We start from the raw sequence: 27621 nt of genomic DNA on the forward strand, positions 1-27621 counted from the left end.
AAAAAGTTTCAGAGAAATAAATACAGAAGGGTGCTTCAAAGTTGAAAAACGAGCTCTCAAAACACACATGAATTTATATAAACAAAGATTAAACCAGATTAAGCAGGACCTACATTTAAAAGCCTTCCTGTAGGTGTATGGCTTTCTTTTTTCTTTTCTTTTTTTTTTTCTTTTTGAGGAGCAAGTTTGTAATTACCTGTCAAAGAACAAAATAGCAACGGTGTCTGGAAAGAATGCATTATTTAGAGAGAGTGACTACTTAAGAAAGAAGCTTTCATCACAGGATATATTCCATGGAAACATACAGTTTACCTTGTACCATGAGCTATTTTACTGCAACTTGACTCCTGTCTTGACATTCAGTTTTCAACAAAAATAGCCAATGACTACCTGCCAAGCAAGCCTCCCCCAAAAAACAACCTCCTCCCCTCCCAAAAAAACCCAGAATCTCTGAATGAAATATTAAAACTACTAAAAAGAAATATTAAACTACTTTTTAAATTTGCCTTGAATTAAACTATAAAGCAAAGTTCACAACTGATCATTTTCCAGTCACACCACATCAAGAAAAAACTTACTTGACAAGATGGATTAACATTAACATGTATTTGGGGACCCTTTACTCCCAGGCATCATGATATAAAAGCACTTAATAAGTAACAATCACCATGGTATGAAGGTGTGAAATACCAGTTTCCAATAACAGTTTCTTCAATATAGAAGATCAATTAGAGAAAATTCCCATCAGCATAAGTATCAACATTTTCCATTACAGAGGCATTGTTAACATAACTCGAATTGTTTGTCTTTCCACTTAACTTGGATACATGAGACTGAACTCTTAATTTCAGTGCAGTTGCTGAAGTATATTAGGTCATTCTCATTCTAAGCCATTTTAGTTCCTGCAATGAGCAGCAAGAAGTGTTTCAAGGCTAAATCTGTTGCTTTTGTGAATGCTATCAGGCCAGACACTCCCCTGTGCAGAGTTTTACTTGGAGAAGGCAAGGGAACACTATCAGGAAGCCATTTATAGCTCCCTAATTCTGTGAGCACCTGGTTGAGACACAGCAGAGCACAGCTGCAGCACGCCCTGACACCCTCCCCCTTCTTGCCTCTGGTATGTGATCAAGGGGTGGTGGGACAACTGGGTACAGTGGCAAACAGCTTTGTGCACCACGGGGATTCTCAGGTGGTCAGGTACAAGCAGGTTGCAGGTCCTTTCATTTGCACACATGCAGCAAAGGTGGCTAGGGTGGTCTTAATGAATTCAGTGTATCTGAATAGGTGCATCTGAAGAAAGAGGATCAAATGCAGTAAGCATATAAAGCTTCTTGAGAACACTTTTTGTTGATGTTGCTGTTACAAATAGCACACAGGAAGTGATTAATCCTTGCACATTGCCATGGTACTATTACAAACACGAAGCTTCCAGCTTGAGGACTATATATGGAACACCTTTTTCCCCTTACATTTAAAAATAGGGTATTTACACCATGTTAATAGCCATCTGTCTTACAGATTTTCCTTTTTTCTCTGCTTATAGCATTGTAACCCACAATGTACCTTTTCCCTAACGCCATAAACACACCTTCAGATTGTTCTCTAAAAAAAAAAAAAACCACACCTCAACGCCCTTCCTCCAAAAATACAACAAAACAACTCCATAGCAGGTGGAGTCAGAAAAAAAGCGAATTATTTCAGTTTTTTTATTCACTCTGCAATATTCCCCCAACACTAACGTCAAATTGCAGGTGCATATGAAATACTTCTGTTATGACAAGAGCTGCGTATCTTCATAACCAGCGTGTCTCGTAACGATGTGTGAACTAAATGCTAACTGGAATAAAATGGACAAAAGCCAAAAAAAGTCCCAAGTGGCAGTCATGTACAGAAGAGGGACTAAACCATGTGAGAACAAAAGGTCATGTGGCTGATAGTCCAAAGGGAACCACCATTTCCCTTTATTTCTTAAAATTCTAGGGCTCCAGGAATACTGTTTGCATAGTAACGGGATTTGTGCTCACAATGCTGAGGGGATACTGGCTGGCATCACAATCATCATAGTGAATCATCACAGTGAAGCAGGGGACAACAGAGACAGGGATAAAGGTTCAAGAGCAGAAATTGGCAGACTCTTAAAGATTGCAGCTAGCAAAGTTTACATCTTTGTTACTTCCATTTCATAATAACAGCATGCCACAAACTATCAAAGAGGCATAAATTGACTCAAGAATTTAGAAGACCAAGACTTCTTGGAAGAAACAATCACTATGCTCTCTTCCACCCTAGGTGTCCGAATCCAGGCCTTTGTACTTCAAGACCATAACCTTCTCCATAAACCCATTTTAAACCTATTAAGCTCAATGGTAACTAGAATGCTTGGGTCCGCTACCCCATGGGAATGTTCTACCTTACTTTAATTTTCAGCCTAAATATACTCATGAACAGTTTTACTATGCCTTTACTTGCAAAAATGCATCTTCCACTCTGAAACTTGCCCCTTTAATTTATTTACAGGGAGCAAAAATAATCCCTATAACTTCTGTTTTGTTAATTTAAACATGACACGCTCTCTATAAAGAGTATATCTAGCTAGGAAAATGGAAGTCTGACTGCAGCACAAGCTGGAAAATCTTAAGGAGTTAACTATAACAGAAAGGAAAACAGATGACAGCACACAGGTACTAGCTTACTTGGGACCTTAAAACAGGTGCTGTGGTTTCTAATCCATGCTGAAGACAGTGCTACTGTACTTTCATTGCCTGTTACTTGCTTTAGTGAGAGTAAAGCAGGTAAGGGTATCCCTAGTTATCTGACAGTCACACAGCTCTGGCAAAACAGACAGGAGAAAGGTTAAGGATATAGTCACAGTGCATCTCCTTGGATACTAATAACATTCTGGCTAAGGCAACACAGAACTCAGACTAAGATTTCTTAGAGGCTGCACTTTTATTCAGCCTCCAAGAAATCTTTGGCTAGGGCACTAGTAGTACTTGGTAATTAAGTAAGTCTACAGTAGCCTGTGGAGAGGTGCTGTGCCAGTGGGACCATGAGGACAAGAACGCAGAATATTAATCACCAGCCCCGTGATCAGAAATCACCTGTATATTATGTGTCAGTCTCCTTTTAAAAACACTTTAACATGACATTTTTCATTATGAATAAAATTTTGCTCATTTTCACCAGTTATGTAAAAAGAAACTAATACAAATCATTTAACATAACCTTCTGACTGTAGCTAGATGTGTTTTATCTTAGCATTTGCCACACATTTACAGTGCATTTATAAAAAAGGCAACTTCACTGAGTAAACAGTTCATAGTACTTTTCTTCAGCCCTTATGATTTATATATGGAAGAAATCTTCTACTCCATTGACTTCAAGAGCTAAGGAAGCAAGTCTTACTTTAAATTCATTGGATTGTGAAGCATCTTCCTCTGTGCTGACTGGTAAAGGTGAGATTCGTCCCATCTAAATTTAGTCAGATGAAAAGTGAGCACCTAGTCTCACCTAGACAGGCGGGATGAACTGCCATCTAGAGGTGCCCCTGCTCCCTTTCTCTTCACTGAAAACAGAGGGACTATAAAACCTGCTTAGACTATATGCCTAACTGATAGATAGCTAAAATGAGGCAAGATGACCCCCCCACACCTCATGATATTTATAAAGACCCCTTGCTTCGGGATTTTTTTGTGAAGCTTCTGCAGTTATTTCTGTATTATTAGATTTGTATCTTTACTCATTTCTATATTATTAGATTTGTATTTTACTCGCCTCCTACTTCTCAAAGTATCCTACTCACTGTATGCTGCAATCGACTGACAAGAACTACGAAAAATGTTAAAATACCCTGATTATGGACAAATGCTACACAGTAATGGCCTTTCCCTTTGCCCACTTTGATTCCTTAACCTGTAAGCTCATCTTCAGGCACAACCTATGAAGTTCACTAACTTGCTAACTGTGAAGCAACTACAGTCGATTTACAATTCAAATATTAGACACATACCAGGACTTACGAGGCGGGTTACAGTCTTTCATTCTTGAGAAACTGCATTGTGACCTTTTTAAGAAAACTTAATGCCAAGACTGGTATATCAAGTTAACACCACCAAGCAAAAAGTTCTAAGTAATCTCTTCTGCAAGAGTCATTTAATAACACCTTTCCACTGAATCAGCTCAGAATCTTGGTCCTCGTGGAAACGGTTCTATACAGTAGTGTTGCTTCATGCCACTGACTCGGCTTTCTTGTTAATTTAAGGAATAGCTCAAATCTATACAGACACTACTCCTTAACTCTGTTTTGCAACATTTTCCACAAATTTCCTTAGAAATTAAAGTTTCTTGTTATGCTGGGGTTAAGGTGCAATGGGAAGGGTGTGGGCAAACGGGGAAGGGAGATGACATTTTAAAATGCTTTATAAAACACCAGATGTTGCAGAACCAACAGAGTGGAACAATGTATTTGCAATTATCAAAAGAAGAGAGTTGTTTGTCCGCATTTTTAAAAACTCATGGGATACTTTTAAGTCACTTAGTTGTGGTCTTTCTGTGTGTGAAGAACATAGCAAACGCCCTTATAGATTTGATATTTAAATGACATGCACGACAAGGGAACTGCTTGATGTGGTTCAGCATTTGCTCTTGTTACACTCTGTACTATGCTGTAAACATTCCAGCTGTGTGAATAATATAAAAACTATGCAAAAGCATTTTGCCCTTCTTAGTGCATCTTTCTTGCGCATGTTTGAGTTCTATAAAGTTGACATGGGCATACTATAAGGCAATGCTGGAAACGTACTACTGTATAGTTCCGATAATAGATGCGGGCAGCTGACAAGGAAATCCTACTTCCTAACTTGCACTTACAGCTTCAATTTCAAAAAGCCTTTTAGCTGGAAGCCTAAGAGCTATGTAGATTTTCTATTCCATAGCTATGAGCAGGATAATTTCTATAATTTTTTTATCAATGGGAGAAATAAATATTTTAACACTTAAGCATCCCTTCCTTCTAATCACTAAAGAAAAGACCACATTCATTTAAAATCAATCTGTTCTTGCATGTTTAAAGAGCTGTTGCAGATATTTTATGCAACCTGACATATTTTTGTTTGGAAACAATTCTGCTTGCACATTACAACACTTCTATATTGCTCTAGAAATGTTCTGTGGAGGCTAGGAGACAGTCAGAAATCCTGAGCTCTGTGTTCACTCTGCCATTAACCGACTGTGCTCCTTTAGACAAGTCATTTAATCTCTCTGTGCCTTGGTTTTCCCATCTGTAAAAGGCAGCAGTTATAAATATTCAGCTGTCTGACAGAAGTGTTGTGAATGCCAAAATATAGTACAACTCTGAAAAGTGACTATGCAAAAAGGCATCTTCTGACTCAAAGAGCCTCTCCCTTGGTGAAATCCACACATGAATTCACATGGCCTATACACCACACAAGCCCCATTTTGAGCACTGAAGGAGAACATTGCTATACAGTGGGCTTGTGTAGACTGATGGATTTCATTCCCCAGAGGATACTTAGCCACATGTGCTGACTTCAGTGGCAAAAAAATATATTTTTATTGATTTTTCTCCCGATAGTCATGCAGAACGTAGCTGAGACTGACGCAGCTGCAGATTCCATTCCACCCTGTACTCCTTCGATACAATCATTTACTGTTCTTTCACATAGTGCAGCAACAGTGAGGCAACGCTATTGAAAGTGTTGGAACTGCCTACAAATCTCCAAGGGAAAGAATCTGAAGGCAGAGGAATAAAATGAGCCTTGAAGCAAATTGGACTGCACAGGTGTAAATAACTTGGTCAGCAGAATCTCTGTAACTAGGGATGATGAGTACATTGGGAAGAATCCGGTCAGCTCTCAGAGCAAAGGCTCAGTTTGCAAGGAAAAGCTTATTTTTAGTTGCAAGCAACAATGATTTGATCATGAGTTACTGAGGACAACTAACATGGAAGGTTTCAACACCATTTCTGCAGCAGCTTTTCAGAAATCTTTCATGTATTAATACTCGAGAAGTACTGTAAAATCCCAAGATGAAAGACAATGCAGAAAGTATTATAATGCCTCTCCTTTGGGTTTTTTGGTCATTTACAGGAAAACAAATCTTTGCTTCTTAAGAATTCATCTGCTCCTTATATTCCCATTGTTTGTGTTTATGACATAATCATTTCCACAGCAACTAATTAGGAGAAATCAAGAATTACGGCCTGAGATGAGGCCTGTAAGGAGCAAATGAAATCATACATGTGTTACATAGGAGATTTTTTAGTGGAATCTTCTATCTAGCTAAAAAAATGAAATGGGGAAGCCACAATATACTATGCAAGTTAATTTGTTTAAACTGAAGAGCGAATTTTCACCTAAGACAAGACTATGTCTTTTATTCACTGGCCCATTTTCTTCTTGCACATGTAGTGCATGTTTAAGAAATAGGAATGGCTGGACCAAGTCAGATCAAAAGTCCATGCAGTTCAGTGGCCAACGGAAGAATGTCTGGTTGTAGAGAGGACAAATATGTTGAGATACTTTTCCAGCGTACTCTCACGGTAATTTTCAGCCAGGGACTTCCATCTGGAACTTCTTCAATGCAAGAGAATCAATCCTACTTCATGTAACGCCCCCATATGAAACTACGTTAGAGTATTCCTTTGCTGACTCTCCTGGTGGTTTGGGATAAAGTGAGAGGAAGAGGTCCATTAACCCCTAATGTTCTTTGGCATGCTTTATTAGTGTTTAGTTATTATTATAGAAAACCGCTAAACATCAAAATTAGGAGTGTCTGAGCAAGATGTAAATTAAAGCTATTGATCCTGTGGCTGGGTGGAACAGGGCAGAATGCAGGCTGGAAGGAGCACTCAGGCAACTACCACCAGTATCAGTTCAGTTGCATCTAAGGATGTTTGTCATGGCAATTTTGGCCATCCAGTTGCCCACCTGCCCTTTTAGCAAAAGGTCAGGGAGGGATAATGACATACATCAGTAAGGCGAAATTAGGACTAACAAAATTCTGCTTTGCCACATTCTCTTAAAACCATTTTGGCTCACCTCATAACAAACCAGTACTTTCCTCCAGAGCTGCTAAGCAGCTCTCCTTCTCGCAGTCTCCGAGTCATAGAGATGTCACGTTGCCTCCTATACTGCTTTGTGTCTTCAACAAGCTTCAAGATGCTCACAGATAAGAGGATTGTTAAGATCTATCAAAGAAGATTTCTTTCTCAGAGAGACAACTTGAATAACCAGCAAGGAAGGGGATTAAGCAGGTAATAAACCACCTTCTAAGGATAATCAGTTTGCAACACACTCTACTTTCTTCTTCCTGTCACCAGTACTCTCCTTTGAGACAGGGACCATGGGGAGTGAAACAAAGAGGAACAATGCCAGCTGGCCTTCATGTTACGGGAATTCAAGGAAGGATCTTTATTTTCCTCTTGTTAGATGTGCTGAACACACATAGCAAAAGGAAAGGGCATAATAAAATGGATAGAGGCTCCTTGCCATTTATTATGTAGTGTTTGGCCCTTAGAATGAGAAGGGTGAACATCGAGAGAGATAAAACTTTATTGTACAGGCTCCATTTCTGAGGTTAAAGGGAGTTTTTATTAAAGTGAATTCAAAGTTTTGCTTACTCACTATAAACATTTCAAGGATACACTGTGTCAAACAGCTCCTTATGTTAAATACAATATATGACACTGATGTTTTCCATAGTTTATCATCGATAGAACTGGAAGTGTAATAGCAACGGGTTTTAACTTTCTGGGCAGACAAAGTCATTTTGATAATGGTGGCCACCAGAGACAGGAAGAAGTCTAAACATTCTTGATCTTTGGGGTTAGTGGGAATTCAGATGAATGTGGACGGACCACACATGTTCTCTTGGGAGAAGGGTGCTGGCAGCCTTGTGTAACACACAGTCCTTTTTTGGCTTATGCGCAAAGGAACAGGAGAATCAGCTCTAAGAAAGTCACACTTCTGGACAGATGCAAGTCATTGCAACTGTGCGTACCATATGTGGGGAATGGTAAGGAAGGGACTGAATACAAAAAGCAAAAGAGGGAAAGTGACAGAGCCCTGGAAAGTGGGTTCCTCCTGAAGCAGCAACGGACTTTAAAAACCACATACCAGGCCAAGTCAGCTCAGGGAACTTTCCCTGCTGCCAGCTGAACTCTCAGGCAGATGAAACAAAGAAACAAAAATTAACAAAAGGTCATTAACAATAAAAGGACAGGAGTCAGCGTAAGATCCAGTGAAATGAAGCCTGTTGTATGTCAGCCTGCTCTTGTTAACCTAACTTGACCTCCCCACATGACTACTTTGGGTCAGGAAACGGAACGATTACAAGCAAAGAGCTACTGCTCCTCACTAGGTAACCAGTTTTCCTCTCTGCAGCAGTGCTCCACAGGGTTGGAAATGGGATCCTGGTTCTGAAAAGTGCACCAACGTGTTTCACATTCATGTGCAGCTCTACCACTGTGAAAGCTGTCTGCTGAGCAATTCACAGGTGGAGTGGCTGATTCTACTACCAAAACAGACAGGGATATAGATAAGAAATTCCTGTTATAATGTGCCAAATCCTCAGATGTACCCGAAAGGCTTAGATTCACCCATTTGGGCTACAGCAAGCCTTGACCAACCTGTATCTACCAATATCAGTCAGGATCAAGGAGAAAAAAAGCCCATCCCTAACTGACTTAGCCTTGCTAGCAAAAGTAGAGGCAGTTAAGCTATGAAATAAAATTCTACCTTTTTATTGGGGAAAAATAGTATGACCTATAGCAACAAAACCTGTAAAGTGTGTTTCTCCAGGAGGATTTGCCAATACAGTTTAGCCAGGAAATACTTTTCAGTGTTAACAAACTTGGGAAACACCATAAGATATTGCACCAACAATCTTAATAGAAACTGGAAAATAAGAAGTTGAATCCTACTTATTGGTTGGAGTTTTGTCACTAACTTTAGTTGGGGTGGGTTTTCACCCATAAATCCACAATCAATAGAGTAACTTTTATGATCTAGATAGTTCTGGGTATCTGAGTCTATCCACACACAATTGCACATGAAAAAAATTACTTTATTTTGTAGTCTCCATTCCACATATACAGGGACCTAGCATATGTACAATGCTTAACATACAATTCTAGCTACTTATTTTTTGATGTTGTGATTCATTTGCTACAGGCCTCCAGAGATTTTTATTTTTAATCATAAAACCAATGGTGTATTTAAAGAGATCGAAAAAGATCCTGGATGTGAGTTTCGCAACTGCTTAAGAACTACATTATGAACTAAGGTTTCCATTTCATCCCTCTGTGATATACCGGCAGGATACAATCCTTCTACCAGCGAAATCTATATTATCTTTGTCACTGATTGCCAAAGGGGTATATACTTGGTTTAGTGTACTGTCGTCTAGAAGCTAGTCGCTTCATCTCACATCACAGATTACCAGTTCTTGCAAAAAAAAAAAAAAAAAAAAAAAAAAAAAAAAAAAGACCTGAAACATATTGAAATAATAAAAACATCAGTTTGGAAAGGATTGTTAACAATCGAATGAAAGGTTAACAATGGTTTAAAAACAGCTGAAGTCTTCAAAATTTTCAACACAGTATCCTGGCAAACCAAAATATCATTAAACTTGCCTTAAAAAAAAGAAACCTCTAACATCAAACAGTACTAGGCATTTATCTTCAGAGCAGTGCATTACAGGTGACCTCTATAGATTGGAAATAGGATTACATCAACAAACCTTTCACTTTAAAGTGGTGGATGGTGTGAGATGAAAGGGTGCTCTCCCTAACATTTTGCAGTGCTACTGGCTCAGGTTTAAAGGAAGTATGCAACCAGGTATTCCCTGTCACATTCTAATCTGCAATACTGACATGGATGTGAAAAGCAAAAGCCTTTGAAAGTGATACTTTCATATGATGAAAAAAACCTGGAGAACTGTGCATAAACGGGTGTGAGAAATGTGAGGGGGAATACAGATAAGGAGATAAAGAGGAACCTTTACAATGAACATGGCCACATACTTATGCCATCAGCAATAACTCTTGTCTCTAGCAGTGTGGATTAGCATCAGATAAAATGATATTAGAGTTTGAGGTTTAAGCTTAATACCTGCATTTGGTGACTCCTTGTTTCTGTAAAGGTTTCAAATATGCAGCTTTTTTTCCCAGCAGGCAAAGCATAGAGTTACTTTCCTGGACTGTATTTGACAAATAAAATAACTATGTATTCAAAGATTTAGCAAACAAATAATAATAAAAAAAAATTAAAAGCACCTTCAGTCCTGGTATTCCCTTCCAGAACTTGGACGGTCTCCTGGGCACACTGAGTTGGCTTGCACAGCCCCTGTTTACTGAAGTCAGAAATTCCCATTTACTTCGTATTCAATATTTTTGTTCCACCACAAAAAACGTAGGAACTGCTGCCCAACTGTGCTATATTTTCAGGACTGTATTATAATAATTCACCTCACATCCAAAGGCCTTCATACAAAACTGATGGTGAGGGTTTAGGGTCCTCTAAAGCCTTGAGAGGACTCTGTGAACTTCCCAGCACTGCTTTTTAAGGGATCAGTGCTTTCCCTGAGGAAGCATTCTGATTTGATAGACCTGAGCTGTGTCTACAGTGTCTAACAGGGATGTGTCATATGTCATAGTACACTTAAAACACTCATATAACCCTAATTCAGCAAGGTATTATTTTGAAAATAAACAGAAATTATGAAAGGAGAATCTTGAGCCACCAGGCTTCAGGTACTGATTTAGAACTACAAAGGTTAAGCAGGTATACTGAAGAAAGTCTGAGCACTAAATTATCCAGTCAAGCATTCGGATAATTAAATACAATCCAAATAAGTTGTTTAACTCCCTGCAGCTAAACTAGAGCTCCCCAGAAGTCACATACAGTATGCCATCCATCTCATTGTCCAAAAGAGTGACTAACAAAATGATCCACCGTTTTCTTCCAGCACTATATAACAGTGGTACAGAATAGGTTAAACATATAGTCATAAAATCATCATATGTGCCTTACTCAGTGATACAAAAAAAAAAAAGTTCTTAACAGTATTCTGTGATACCGTCCAATATTTTTAAAGGCTTTACAACGCCCCCTTACCTTTGGGTTCGGTGGTACACTGACTGCAAGCCAGTTGCTAGTTCTGTATAAAGGAGGATATAACCTTCTGTTGCCAGACACTTCCTTAATTCCTCATAATTTGAGTTTTGCTGGAAGAGATTTCAAATCTGACCACAACAGTTAAGGAAAAAAACTTGCACTCCAGTATAAAATATACAAATCAGAAAATATATACAACTAACAAAAACAGTCACAGTACTACTTGATGAGAGGTATTTGTTTTCCCCTCCAACATTCCAGTAATGTAAAACCAGTGTGTAAGGTAGAAAATCATTTTTCAATTTCAGGAAACATCATTACTAGCTGCCAAAAGTCTATCCATATAATAAGAACTATTTGCTAAAGCTGAACACCTGCAGTTTTATAGAAGGCCTCCAAGGACAGCTGTATGTAAGTATTCCAGTCTACTGATACAGCAGCCAATCAAAACCTGAAGGTTTTGTCCCACAAAACAACACATTTTTCTAGCCAGGGCTACATGTGTGTATATGGATGTTTTATTTAGACAGGTAGATAGACAGATAGATAGACAGACAGACAGATTGATCTTCTGAATGTGATATAATGCCCTGTATGCAAAAGACAAGGCTAATAAAAGAGGTCTTAGTCTAGTCCTAAAAGTACAGTTTCCTGCTCCCAAAATGCTCTTGGAAGCAGTCCAAAGTGCTGGAAATTTGCACTGTAGCAAACTGTCACACAAATATGCGTGCATTAGTTGCCTTCCCAAATACAAGGCAATTGTTTTGAATAGTTCATAGAAAAAGATCACTACAAATGAAACATCTTCCTCATAATATGTATAAACAATACATCCACTCCACTAACTCTGCTGGTTTCCACAGTTGAAAGTGTTACCATAATTTCAGGTACTAAAAAGACGTTCTTTTTATTATTTGGTAAGCGACTTGATTAGCTTAGTAACAGCCAGGCTGTTATTATAAAGGTTATGCTTCTTTAGGGGAAGTTTATCTACAAAATATTCAGTCCCTTATATCTGAAAGTCCATGAACACTTATGAACTACCGAAGTGCTCTTAATTAAGCTTACATGGATAAGGTGACTGTGACCGAGCATAACCAGGGTTTAAATATGGAGAAGCAGCAAGAAGTAGGACTCTCTTCTCACCGCAACAGTGATAAAAAATATTTCCCTCTACTCTGCTGCCATCCTCCTTGGCTGGTGCAGGTTCTGCCTCAGATCTCAGTCTGCTTTAACCACTGCATGACAAGTGTTTTGTACATACATGGTACATTCTCCTTGAGTAACCAACCCACAAATGACCAATACTTTCAGAAATGTTACAACAGAGATAAACAGGCATCCAGATGAAGAAAACACTTCTTTCCCCTTAAATTTTTGTCCTGCTGTTTGGAGATGAGCTGAAACAACAGATGCTGCTTAACCTGGGGTTCTGCTTCTCACCTCCTCCACAGGCAGAGGTCATGAGCACAGACATGTGCAATGCAGAACTTTTTTATCCCCTTTCCACTGGGCAGAGAAAGCAAACTATCTTTGAAAACATATTTCTGAGCACACCCAGTTTTGCCCACTGCCAACAAGGCTCCACGTCACACAAAATACATGTAGCATGAATTTCAGAGAAATTGGCATTCGGCCTCTAGTAATCCGCTATGTAGAATCTCCTGCAAAGAGAAGGATCTGGAAGGCACATACGTACACACCCAAAAGAGTTTGAGATGGAAATAAATAAAAAAAAAAAAAGCCAAAGTATGAAACACTCAATGATTTCAACAGGTGTTTACAAAGCCAGAGCTAGCATTCATTCCTGAATTAAAACCAGAAATTCTTTCCAATGTACCTCTACGTAAACGAGACTAGCCCAGCTCTTATCTCAAGCTAAGAAGAATGCACCATCTCCCAAACTTAAAGGCTGAAACGAATGCTGTTAACTGCCCTGAAAAAACTCAAATGTGTTCCCTTGCTGGCTGGGAAGTTAAAAATTCAGCCATTATGTGACCTCAAGCAGCTCTCCATGGGGTCACCACACATTTTGTACATAATGGAAAGACATGAATGTGGAAACAGTTTCAAGGAAAGTTTCAGTAACTGCATACTCTGACAGAACTTCCACCTATGCTGGGACTTGTCTCCCTCTCAGCCGTAAGTACAACCGAATAAGAGCAGATCAATCGCTCTCCAGAAGATCCACTGTAAAACTGATTTGAACCACAAGCTTATCTTCCTATCAGAAAGACTGGCTACCCTTTTTTAAAAAAATGGGTCATGCCAGATAAGCTAACCTGCTTCCTCAAGTCAGGTTCAACCTATATGGGAAAGGAAGGTCTAAAAGCAATTGAGAAACTTGAAAAGAACACCCACTGAAACAATACCTATTCTTATTTCACTCATTATGGGCCAAAACCTGCATGCTCATCTATAATATAAAAAAATGTAAAATCACAGAACCTGAATTTCAGAATAACTATTCTGGGTGAAACCCTAGTCCCACCAAAGTCAGTCTCTACTGACTACTTTCCTGAGGCCAGATCTCATCCTTGGTATTCGGAAAAGCCCAAATTCTACACCGAATATCTGGAGATACAAGCACAACAGAACACAGGACAAATAATGCAGTCTGTGTTAAATAAACATACTGGCTTTTGTTTTGGTTTGGGGTGGTTTTGGTTTTGTTTTTGCTTTTTTTAACTCTATGTTTCCAGTGAGGTCTATTTTCTACATGAAAACTGTTGCTCCCTCTTCATTCTGCTGGAATGTGATGCACATCTCTTGTCTTAAACTCCATCAATAAATACATTTCATTAGGACTATGAGAAAGATCCACAGAATTTAACAGAAACTATGTCAGTACTAAACAGCAATGTTGTCTGTGGTGCTTATAAATATTTATATTACCTACATTATCAGTCACATCAGAACCCCACTGTACAGCTAGGCACTATACAAACAGAAAAATGACAACATCCAAAGAAATTGATATGGTCCTTGCTGGACATTTTTTCTACTTTTTTATTTCAAGCAAGGAAATCTAGTAACTATGCCCCTACTATACAGAAAAGACACAGTTTTGCACAACAACTCATAACCCTTTCTACCTTGTAATTGTAAACTGTAAATATATATGGCTCATAAGCATTCATTAGTTCTGTTACTGCTGACCATTTATTTTCTCCAGCAAAAGTAACAACCTATTTCTTGGGTCCAGGTTCAGTAAGAGCTCAATATGATGTTGTCATTAATAGAGTTAGAAAGAAAATCCTTTACGCTGTGCAGAAGTTGACTGTTACAGAGGCACCTGTGTTTAAAGGGTTAAGTTTAACAAATTATTCTTAATTATGTTAAAAAATGTTAAAAACCTATCATTAATGAAACATTCCATTCCATAGTTTGATCACAGCAAAAGTAGGAAATTCAGAGTTGACATTCCCACAGCAACCTTAACTCTATCCCATTGTGTATATTCATTTCAACTGAGTCTTTCTTTCTATGACCTCATAACATATGTGATATGAAGGGAGGTGCTAGGAAAAAATCCTAAATTTCATATAGATCAGAAGTATGTTGTTAAGTTCCATTATTGTAGCAGTAGCATTTGAGTGGAGATAGCATTCTCAATAAAAGAAATATATATGTTGCCTAGTCCGTGCATTTATTGAATGTTATTGCCTGTGAATGCACGTGTTGCACCAACATTTCTGGTTGCTCACCTTTCCAGTTAGGATGGTTACTTTATCCAAGCCTGGATGCAAGAAACCTGGAATCTGAAAGGCTCCGATAGGTATGGGGCTCCAGACAAATATTACTAAACTGCATCCAAAGTTGGCTCCCGGAGGAGTACAATCATTTGTGTTCCAACCCAAAACTAATAACCTGCCAACCCCAATCTGGCTCCATGCATACATAATCCAAATGTTTCTGCAGTGTTTCCCCAGAACCCGAGCACAAGAAAATTCAGTACAACAACTCTCCTGTGCTTTTACACAGCATCAGGATTGGTTCACCTCTGCCTATGAGCTCTAGGTCTGCTGCATATGGACCTGCCCTGCACGCATTTCCCCTTGCTCTGGATTTCATGTTAGACTGGATGCAGAGTCATGCAGATATGACTCTATCGCAGACCTGATAGGTACATCCCAATAAGACTATTTGCTGTATTGAAGGCAAATGTATTGCAGAGCCTCCCTTGAGATTTTTCAGGAACTGGCCCAAGCCCAACAAATCCAGTGCTGTGCTGCACCTCACAAGTTATCATTTTGTGTTAACTATCAGACCTGAATGGGTTTTGTGTATTTGTTGCCCAAACTGGCCTGTGCTGGGAGATACTGCAAGGGCTCCGCATTTTACTTCTCATGGTACACGACAACAATCGGTACTTTCTGAAACTTGAGTGCAAGTACACCTGTATTTAGGCAAACATTTTCATATGGTGCTGAAAGAAGGCCTAAGTATCAAGAGTTCAAGTTTAAAAACACAGTAGATAAAAACAGTGAAAAGGATATCTAAGGGAAACACTTTCAGCTACACAAACTGGGTATTTCACACCCGAAAACTCAAAATAGCATCTCACAGCAATTCATAAAGCAAATCAGGCACAGGTCGCAGATATGCAGAATTAAAATCCAGCAAACCTAACCACCAAGGAGGGAAGGCAATACCAGTGACTTTACACCTCTCTATACTGGCAAGGGAGGGAAGTGATTTGGGGTCTAAGGGTAACCAAGAGGAATCTCAGGGCTCTCGTGTCAGTGAGGGCTGCTGCTCTTCAGAGTGGAAAAGTTTGAGAAATGAATGAATACCAGCAAGGTTCTGGTCATAAGGCAGAAGATGCATACCTCCTAGGTGTACTCTGACTGCTATTAAGAGAGAAGATATATATCACCTTAAGCTTTGGAGATTTTTTTACTGGAATGGTGCATCAAAGGCCTTTGCACGTGCCTAGAACCTAAATGCTCTTTCTCTTCAGAAAGTCAAGATGTCAGTCAAACCCAATCTTTTCAACTGGAAAACAGCATCTAAACTAAGATATGTTCTACCTACGGAAACTTAAAGAGAGACTTTCAGAGTGAAAATTCGGATGCCACTCTGCACAGTGCTCTCTGGAGTTTGTAGTACTGAGCCCCTGCTTTGCAGATTAATCGAGGAAGCTGGTTCTCACCGGACAGTGCTATAGGCAAGAACCTCCAGTCATGAACTATTTGTCTTTCTTAAAACAAATAGATTTTTAAACCAAAATATGGCAGGTGGTGTACCATGAAACAAATCACACAATGAGATGCATGTGAAAAATGTGCTAATTGCAATTACTTTTGGTCACTGAGAACTAGATAATGTATTTTTCTTGAACTAAATATGAATCTCCCCTCTTTCAAAATGAAATACAGTTTACACAGAACATAAAGGCCACATATAAATGTTTTCGTTCACCTCTGCAGTTCAGCATAGCTTATTGCCTTGTTTATCTGCAAAAATGCTTGTTATTTCTGAGTACTGTTAAATGGATTGGTACCATACAGTACTACAGGGAGATAATAATCTCTTGCCACAGGGAGCTTGCAATGGGCAACTATACAGTGGTTTAGATGGCCACTGCTCAGAAATTTTTATTCAGTTGCTGTGTTGTTCTGCTTCTTAAACTATTGGAAGATTACAGAAAAAACATGGTTTGGGAAAGGGTTAGGATCAGGGTAAACAGAGAACAAAATCTGACTTAAGACTACCAAAAGCAGGTGAAAGATTCCCACAAACTTTAATGATCTTAACAATGTGCTGACATTGTATAATATAGAAATTAGCTATACTGGTTATCATGCTATTGAAGACATGCTGCTCTTTTTCCTGATATCTAAGCAAGTTTAGCTATCTCTGCATTGCATCCCAGTAGCAGTGCAGATACACCTTTGGTCAGGCTATTGCTACTCAAGAAGGCAAGTCTATATGTGGAAGATGATATGAGGAATGGAAGAAGGATGGAAGGTAAAAAACTGAATAAAAAGTACAACATGTTCATGTAGCTAAAAGATAAAAAGGTCTCACATAAAATATCTATGTATCACCTGTTTTCCAATTCTTTCAGAATTTTATTGAAATCTGAGAAGAGGCATTTCCTGAAACTATTACATGAATTGTAAGAAAAAAGTGTGAATCATAAAAAAGTGACTAATTTCTCTATCTATACCAGTTACGATCAGGTTTTGGATTTTTTAAAATTATCAAATGTTGTACCGATATCTATATAACACCCTCGAAGAAAGAAACAAATAACATTTATAGGTGAAGCATCCAGCATGCAGAATTGGTCGTCCTAAAGATGCAAGATAACCATAACCATTTACCAACACAGAAAACTATTTCAAGCTGAAAGGAAAAGGACTCTATTTGCTCTGTTTCTTTCAGGTGCAAAAAAAGACGATTTTAAAATGGTTTGTTTCCTCTTTCACATGATAGGAAGTTAACACAGGCTACATGGGCACTGGCTGTGTAAACACACATCATTTTTAAGCTGTGTAAATGTATCGGCACAGAAGTTATGTCGTCTTTTCTGTTTGGAAAGGCAGCCAGCACAACACAAACCTCACCTGAATTTACCAGCTAACAATTACATACAAAAGGATGTTTTACATATGTAATAAAAATGAGCATAATAAAAGTTGCTAATAATCTTCCATAGTGGTATATAAATGTTTTTTTGGTAATACCAGAAAGTTAGTGAGGCACTCACTGTACCAATAGCACAGAAAATTTAAGCCTTTATTCAGTATTTCTTTACAGAATTAGTAAAACTGAATAATGGCCTCAGACTGGCCCAGAGGAAACAAACAAAGTGTTAAATCAGTTTCTTTGAATTTTGTAAAAACTACCATAATGGGATATGTAAATGTAGTGAAAAATGATGGACTTTTCAGATGTCTGCAGGACAAGGAACAGCCAGATAGAATTATTGGGACTTATGTCACTAGAACCGATACTAAGTGATAAAGACATTTGTTTTTATCTTTCCATTCCAATAAAAGTGTTTGGAATTGGTTTCCAAAATGCTAAATAACACCCAGCAGAATACTAACAGTTCATATAAGAACATTTCTACGTGGCATCTTTGGGCACATTCATTCCCTATTCCTATATGTTGAAGTGATTTTTTTTTTTTACTGTCCTGTAAAAACTAGTGCAACATACATTAAAATAACACCTTTTAACAGAGATCATAATCCAAAAAACTTATGAAGCCAGCTAGAAGATTACTCCTAGAAAATAGTATGTACAAAAGCAGTACCAACAGAATTCAATGCACAGATAAATGGATTTAGAGTTTGAAAACTAACTCAAAGATACAGAAGACTACAGTGACTTTTTTTGCCAAAAGCATAGTGGGTTTGGCATTCAATAGAATGTATTTCTATTAAAATGGCCATTCTTTAATAACTTATTTCCACTTTTTTTTTTGTCTTATTCCAATTAAGAGGCATAATAATACACTAACTACCTTGCTTGTCCTTCCTTTGGACCGCTGTGGTGAATTCAGCACTTGGACTACTAAGTGACAACCACTTCACTCCTGACCAACAGCCTCAGTGGTCATTGGACTGGGTCCCAATGCTGCAGGAAATTCAGGCAAAACCACACAAAGTTCTACCAGCTAGCAGATGGTATGTGGGGTAAAGAGTACACTGGTTGAAGCCTGGAAGCTGAAAGATGTGAATGTATGGCTCTGGTCTGTCACTGACTGCTCTGGATAGGTCACTTCCACCCAAACTTATTAACTCTCCAGGAAACCAGTTTCTTTTTTCTTCAAAAGCAATCACATGCCCAACCAGCACTGTGGATCTGGACTTAACTTCCTCTGTGACTTACTTCTCCACCTTAAAATAAGGAACACAGCTTTTTCCCAGATTTTTAGGAGGTTGAGTAGACTAAGGGCTTTGAGACATGCAAAAGATAGAACAAGGGGAGACAAAGAACTTTTTGATTCCCAATTCCTGTATCAAAATCAACTTAATAGTCTCCTAACAGAGAATTAGGTTATTCTAAATATTTTCTAAAGGAGAATTTAATATTGATAACTTTCTTTTCTTGGGTGATTTTCCAAAGTAAAAAATGAACAGATGTGGGATTTGAACTAATTTGAATACTTCTATAAAAGAAAGCGCAATAAGTGATTATATATGTATCACTTTTCCTTGAAGTAGAACAGTAAAATATTCAAGATTGTAATTCAATAACAAAAGCCAAAATAAGTATTTTTGAGTATTTTCCTGAAAAAATTGTTTTTCAGAATAACTAGTTTAGCTACAAAATTTCCTACCTTATTAACTTTCTATAACAGGAGATGTTTGGACGTCCACAGAGAACTTGTGGAAGTTCAAATTACAAGTCATATGTTTTCACTACTTAATTCAAAGAGAACAGGAAGAAAACATAGTCGCTTCGTTCACTAACAGGCAGTAAGAAAAGGTATGCAAAGAGGAAATTAACTTGCACAATTACCTTTGTATAGCATCAGTGTCAGAAACTGAAGATGTGCAGCTGAATGTCATAATACAATTTGCAGCAGATATATTTGTGCAATGTTCTAATACCCATATTATGCCTACAGTATCATTATACTTGGCTATGTACAAGTGAAAAGTGAATATAATCCCTGCTCTAGTAGAGTCAAAGCCTAAAGGCAGACAAAAGGGAACACTGTACACGACTTTTCCAGCTTTTCTACTGAGAAAGCCCATATCCTAGAAATACCCAATTACAGTGGCAAAGAAAAGTTAGAATCTATCAACTACTTAACACCCTGTTAACACAGAAGGTCTAGGTATTTATGAAAAGCATTAGAAACTCCTTAATAACTACAAATGTGCAGAAATATTTAGGGGTTTCTATCTTCAAAAAAATGAAAGGCTTCTTCAGTTCAGTAATGACCCTTAGTGTATGCAGAAGCATTAATACACAACTGAATTGAAGTAAACTGCTTACATAATTTTAGTATTAGTTTCTAGTGGAATCTTAGTGTACCTTATATCCAAGCCTTGACCCAAATCAGACTTACTTGTGCAGCAATATAAAGGAAAAACATAAAATGTGACCAGAATGGATAACGCTTACTGTCCTTGCTCTGGCATTCAGTGTTCTTAACAGGAAAAAGAAGTAACTGCTTGTCCTGTCACTGGTGGACTCTGCTGCACAAGTGCACAACAATTTTCTAAGAGTGTGCATCCTACCTTTCTAGAATTTTTTAGATTCCTGTGTTACAAACCCACGATCACAGGTGTGCTTCATCCTCAAACTATATGATTTTTAATAGTTATTTAAGCACTGTGGTAAGTCAAAATATACACATCTTCTGTGTAGCCCAGAGATGGGAATGAAATGAAAAAATCCACTCTAGTTCTTGCTTTCTTCAAAAGACACTTAACAAGAATGCTAGTGTTGCAGTACCAAATAAACTGCGAGGACATAGTGTTTTTTTTTTGTTGTTGTTGTTTTTTTTTTTTACAAAAAAAAACCCCAAACCACACAGATATAGGAATGGAATGCAGAGTGTTAGCAGAAGGGAAAAATACTAAGAAATAGCAAATGTATTAGCAAATGAGGACTACAGAAGAAAAGGAGGCTAACTACAATAGGAAGTTACGTTTGCATACATATTAACAATTCTAAGTGACTACTTAGAGCTCAATTATGTGTTACGCTTGGCAAATGTACAAGCAAAAGAAAGTAGGACCACTCCATACATGCTCCTCAGACACTACAGTTTACCATCTGAAATTTCTTAGTATTATTATTTTAATATGAAAATGGAAAATGTACTTCAGCTCTTTTATTCAGTTCATTTTCTAAATATTCACTCACCACATTTCAGTCGGCTATGGCTAGAATGAAAGCGAGGCAAACTAGGTTGTGGGATGCACTCTCAAAATACAATGAAATAATTTGAAACACAGAGAAAAAGAGTCTTTTACAATCTTTTACATACACTTTTCTAAGCCTTTTGTAGAGTGCTGGGCCTCCATGGTTGTATCCATCTTCACCAACTCAGAATATGGCCTGTTGCATCTACTGCTTGTCAAATACTCATAGGGAAGGGGCTGTCGTGCTATCTAAAGTACTGTATCTAAGTGAAAGAATGTGCAAAATAGTAAGTGGTATCTTCATAAAAGATTCTGCCAAAGACTTCACTAGTAGCACATCACTTTCAGAGACCCTAGTGGGCATATGTTATTGAGGAACCCACTTATAGCTGGATCATGAGACCAGGCATCAATCACATCGTTATCCTCTGGAGGCAACACCACAGCAATTAAAGAAGGAGAAACATCGAAAAATTAAAAAAATCATGGAAAAAGTGGGATGGAACTGAGTAAAGGCTTCCATATCAGCCAGGTGTAGATAACCCGTCAGGAGCAAGAGGGAAAGCTACAGCTGGGGAGGATTTTAGGAAAAGCAACAAGACCTGTATTTGGAAAGAACACCAAAATCTACAATAAGGATTTACTTGCAAGTATGTGTGAAATAAAGCAGATCCTATTAAAGGAAGGTACGCAAACTAAATCAGTCTATATGTATTCACAGGGGAGAAAAGGAAGAAAAAAAAAAATGGCAACAGGCACGTGATCTGAATGTGGAAGGTGATTCTACTACAACTTCTTCCTACATCTGCCCAAATGGGATTTTGGCCGGATTCTGACCTCTGTCAGCAATGGAACAAGGATGACAAAGGGTGAATCCATTGCACTTCTACTAGGGATTGTCAGAATGTGTTCTTCAGAAGTGATACACAATAAAGCAAAATTCCAAATCAAGGAAACTCACACATGGAAACCAAAAGTAAATAACAGGAGACATGGCTCAAGTTAATACAGTGCCAATCTTATTTAAAATTCCTTAAAAGCTTGATAAGGTAAAAAGGAATAACCTGCCTGGGACAGGTTGGAATGTAAATAAATAAATAAAGCACTACAGGAATAAAAAGGGAATTTAGTTAGAACTCCAATACAATATATCACCCAAAGAGTACCGAGCACATGCAGAGAGCTGCCAAGTGAAATCATCAAAGTAAATTATATAGATGAACTTAAAAGATACTTGGACATTTTTACGGTGAGAGAGAAAGAGAAAAGGGGATTGAAGGATACAGTAGATACAAACCAGGCAGGAGGGGATGTAATAAACTTAAAGAACCACCTTCTTGGTTCAGATGTACTTTTCTGGTTCAGAAATTCCTTTTGTCCGTATCAGTGATTAAATGAAACTAACTCCTTATATGTTAAGTATCTGCTAAGCACCATAATCATTGCTCCAGAAGTTATGATACATGGCTGCATGCAGAAAACCCTGACAATTTCCCTTTCCTTCTGGCCACAAAAAGCTACTGTGTTCATTGACCAACAACATAACATGTATCACTAAGAACAGAACTCATAAAATTCATATCCAAAAGCAATGGCTTCCTCTCATCTGGCTTGCAAAGAAATGCTCAAGCAAGCTGAACGTATTTTTCAGTATTGACAGGACTAGCCTCACATATTCCCACCCAGTAATATGATAGAACAGCACAGACACATACCAGCAAATATATCATGGCAAAGATCTTGACTTAATTCTTACTTGTATCAGTTTTAACTAAGTAAAAGGACAGAATGGATACAAAATTAGGAAAAAAGAAAAAAGTAAAAATTACTTGCTTTAAGCAGAATAAGTCAACATTTATCTCACAGAGGCCTTGTAATCATGATCATGTAGAAACAATAGAAGCTGCTGAGAGGGCTATTACATGGTTATTCCAAATAATAGCTGTTCTGTTGTTTGCTTATTTAAAGGACAGGTGCACACTATAAAATTTGACATACCTTTGATTCTTACACCTCCTGCACTTCACTCTTTTATTCCATCTTTCCTAAATAACTCCACAGAACTCAGAGTACTGCTAACCACGCCATCCTAAGGATCAACAGTGCTTCATGCACTCTAACAGCTAGCCTGACATACACACGTAGGATTCTCCATGGCTCTAAGTAGTTTGAAACTAAAAGCAAAGAGAGTCCTCGTTGCTCTACTGTGGCAAGGATGCACCTCTCAGAAGAAACGTAGGCTAGACATAACACCAACATTTGCATCTCTTCCACCTCCACAGTATGTACTACATAGACCTTACTGCAACACATTAGACTTCTTACATATATGCTGTGCTTGCTTTAGGAATGGTTGACAGCTTGTAGTTCAAAAGAAGGTGAAATACAAAGACTCCTCTATTTTCTGATCCACTCTGACATTTGAGTCATTTATTGTCTGTACACAAAGCATACATTTCCTTCTTGTTCCTGTTGGAAATACATTAAGGAGAACAAAAGACTAAGCGCAAGCGCAAGAAGTGATACATACCTTTCTTGTTGTTAATAATTTTTTTATTACTAGCAGATAACTCATTTTTCTTATATATTTAATTATTGACCCAAAAAGCTATCCCTAAAGTCAGAATTTGGCTTTAGTTAAACAGGGAAAGTAATAGTCATGTACAGATACATTTTTGTTATTTCAAAAACCATATAGTCCTATTTCCCTGAACTCCAGACAGATCAGATCAAAGAAGTCCTTTCTTTATTCATAAAGCTAGAAATTCTTCATCCTATCATCTGACTGAAAGCCACTTCCTCGAGGTTCTTCTCAGAGTGACAAACTATCTGGTCTGCAACTGAAGATTCCTTTCTTATCTCCCCTTGTGCCTTTCTCATACTTCTTTTTCTCCTCCTACATTTGCAGCCAGCCTCTTAATATCCAGAAAAGCCCAAGCCAAACAGTTCTTGATTCCTAAGGGTATATATGTACGCTTCTTTTTCAGGACAGTGACATATTTCTGAGTTTTAGTTTGAGGCTCCCCAAATGTTCCTTATTTTTCACTCAATGGCAGTATTTTCAATTGACAGAATTGCAAAACTGTCCTGATTTGAAGTGAACTCTTTTCCAGACATTCCACAGCTGTAACAATCTGTCCTTGCCTCATATGTCCACAGGAATGAAGTTGTTCAAAAATAAAAAATACAAAAAGCAAATATTGTTAGGCTGGCAAAATGAAGCATATGACTGACACTGATTTTGTTCTCAATCCCTTTTGTTTCAAGGCGGTTCTCATTACAGTATTAAGCCTGACAGCCCTGAAATCTGAAAACTTCTGTTCATCCCAGAATATCAGCAACGAGAGCTTAACTTACTACTCTGTCTTGCCCATAAGCTTCAGGTATGATCTGGAGGAATCACTGTCAGCCAAAGCCAGAGTATTCAGCCTTCAAAACTATCGAAATACCTGCCTTTCATCCTTTAGACTGTGAAACAAATGTCTCCATTATGCAGATGGCTAATGGAAGACTACCAGCAATGGTCACGAGGTCAATAGTTCCAAATTTATGTGGCTTTCATAAAATGGCCTGATTTCCCAAAGCTAGAACCAAGCGTGCCTTCCCCAGGGCTCCAAGACTCTGCTGCTACTTCTGCGGTGACAATCACCAGTAAAAGATTTTATTGTAAACCTACAGGGAACACTTTTTAACTTGTACTGTTGCCCTCCCAATCCCCCCACATAAAAAGTCTCGAAACATAACCATGTCTCCAGGAGGTTTTATTACCAGGAGATGCTATGATGTAACAGGGGAAGGATCATTCTCTATACACCTGTGACTTCTACTTCCCGCCTAAATGATCTCCCACTGATTATTCATGAAAATAGAATATTAAATTAAATGAGTCTTTAGTTTGACCTAGGTTTGTCTGACATTAATCATACTTTGTGTGCTACCCTAAGAGACCTGGAGATTAAAGAAAAAAAAAAAAGAAAAAAGAAAAAGTCCCAAATGATTCTTACCACACCCTACATGACACTATCTATATAATCAATAGGGTAATTATGTGACAACACATAAAAGAGGCATTTAAAAGGGCTGTTCATACAATACTCAAAGCAAAGCACTGGAATTCAGGAAGATTTGGTTGTATTTTTACATTCTAGCAAAAATTTGAAAAGATTTTCAAGACAACACTTGTTCTCTGAGTCAGGCAGAAAACCTTATCAAGTAAAAAAGCTATTCAAGTGAAAAGCAGATTACACACAGAGTACAAAAATCTAAGCTTCAAATAGCCAGTCTTCACTCACTGCAACTTACATGCTTCTAACCTCCGTTTCTCAAATGCATTCACATTCGGCAAAGCACATAAGGGATTTCATCCTACAAGCAATGATGGATACAATTAACTTCACTAATACAGAGACCCACTCACTTCAATGACCTACTAATGTAAGTATTAGAATGATGCTCACCCTCTTGTATTGTGCTTCACTATCTGATCAGTCCCAAGGAGGCTCTCAAAAGAGCAATCACGTGAGGAAAACCTCTGCGTGGAGAAACAGCGCAATTGCATGGTGCATACTTAGCTTGTATATGAATTCTCAGACTATTTTTAGTTTTTAAAACTTTTAATTTCAGATTTGGTCACTTTTTCCCTATCTATTCCTCTTCACTACCACCCCTCCCACCCCCCCAATAACATGGTACATTAGGCAAAAAAACCCCTAAACAACAATTTAAAACCAGACTCCTATTCTGTTCAGTGTCTGGTAACTATATACAGGTTGTTTGGGGTTCTTCATCACTTACTGAATAATTTCTGCAGGCACCCCAGGAATTATAGAATTGTCCTTAAGGACAAACAGCAAATCTAATATTGATATTTGAGATGGGCTAGTGACTTTATACCAGACACAGATATTGCATGATGTTATGTCAATTCCTTGATTTGAATAGCATAATTCTCACTGCCTCACGCACAAAAAGACATTTACTTTTTCAGGCTTCATTATCCAGAGACACTCTCTTACAGCTACGTTTGTAAGCTGTCAGTGGACCATTGCAAGGTGAGCAAAAGTCTTCCCCTTTCCACACAACTATGTAAATGCTGCTCATAATAATTTGTCCTCAGAAATGTGAGGCCCATTTATTCCTGGATTCCCAACCCCAGAAATCTGAAGAAAGAAAAAGCAGGCCCAGATCCTACCTACCCTCTGCATTAGCACATAGAACAGGGGAATTAATTTGGAAGTATACCGCACATGTAATTCACTCATCCACTTGTACTCATAGCAGCACTAAAGGCTTGATCTCTCTGGTTTTACCAGTTTATTCTCTTAATGTTCACTATTAGAATAAACATTCCTGCTAGCCAAGTCATTTTGTAGAGTCTCCCATGAACACAAGCATTACAGGGCCAAATTAAATAAATGTTTTTCATTTAAGACATTCTTTCCCCTCTAGCTTTCACTTCACCTGAAAGAGAGTAACAACAAACCTGAAGTCAGCCGAGCAATTTCATTGTCAGTGGTAAAGTGGATGCCAAAAAAGGGAAAAGGAAGAGAGTAGGGAAAGGAGAGTAGACAGAAGAATGCAAAAATCTCCATTTTACAGCCTGTCCCAGATCATGTAAAGCTGGCAGTGTATTTGGTTAATCCCTCTAGTGCTTCAGTGGAAAAATCACAGCAGGCAGCTGGATACAACATCCAAGGCTGCCCTTTCTTGTGTTTTTTCCATTTCTGGCAGCATACTGCCATACATGCAGCATCTGTCCATTTCCACAGACTGTGGCTGTACATTCAATTGAACTAAAACAGTTAAAGGAAAAAGCAAAGGTTCAAAGGGCAATGAATAGCCAGGGCTCTTGGAATTCTGCAGGTGTGGGACTCCCGATCCCAGCTAGCTAACCCTGCTGCAGAAATCACTGCAATTGCTTGCAGAGTTTTCATATCTGCCTACTTCCACCCACCCAGCATCCAAACTTCAAAAGCTTGATAATGCTGCTAGCAAAGATTAAAAAAAAGTGATTTGTGTAATCTGGTCTCTGACCTTGTATTTTAAATGTGGAAGGGGACAGGAGGGGCAATCATCATTCAGGAAAAAGCATTATTATTAACACAGCAGTATAAGTACCAGTAATGTAGACCCACAATGCAGTCTTCAGGACGCATTTGTATGGATAAAGCACAATTTCCTTCTTCTATGACTGCTATGTTTTTTTCTCCAAGAAATATCTAAACGTTACAAGTGTCAGCTCATTCAGAAACCTCTTTTTTCATATGATGGAGCTCTGAGGCACTTACAGATGTAACTCAGTATCTTTTAGGGAAATCATATGGGGAGGAAACAATACAGATGTATAAATCTTGTCCACTACTATGTGGACTCTATATTACTGCTGGTTTTTTAAATAATTTTAGTTGTATCTGGTGGCTTCAACTGAGAGTATATTTGAGCTTGGTACAGTTAAAATACTTACAACTATAAAAAAAATCACTGCTCTGAAGAGCTCTCCATCTCAACAAATAAAATGGACAAAAAGTGGAAAAGGAAGTAGGATTATCCCATTTTACACAGAGAGAATGAAAGCCATTGCTCTATGGTCATCAGTACTAAGTTATCAAAAAAAAAACCCCAGAAACAAGATCAGGATTAGGCACAAG

General features: G+C 38.2%; 1 protein-coding gene across 1 annotated transcript in view; it reads right to left on the reverse strand.

Annotated features, from left to right (window-relative positions):
* Positions 1-27621, reverse strand: part of SUGCT (succinyl-CoA:glutarate-CoA transferase) — a 336652-nt gene that overhangs the window by 102850 nt on the left and 206181 nt on the right. The window lies entirely within an intron of this gene.

This window comes from Gymnogyps californianus, chromosome 2, assembly GCF_018139145.2.
Source record: "Gymnogyps californianus isolate 813 chromosome 2, ASM1813914v2, whole genome shotgun sequence".
Taxonomy (NCBI): domain Eukaryota; kingdom Metazoa; phylum Chordata; class Aves; order Accipitriformes; family Cathartidae; genus Gymnogyps; species Gymnogyps californianus.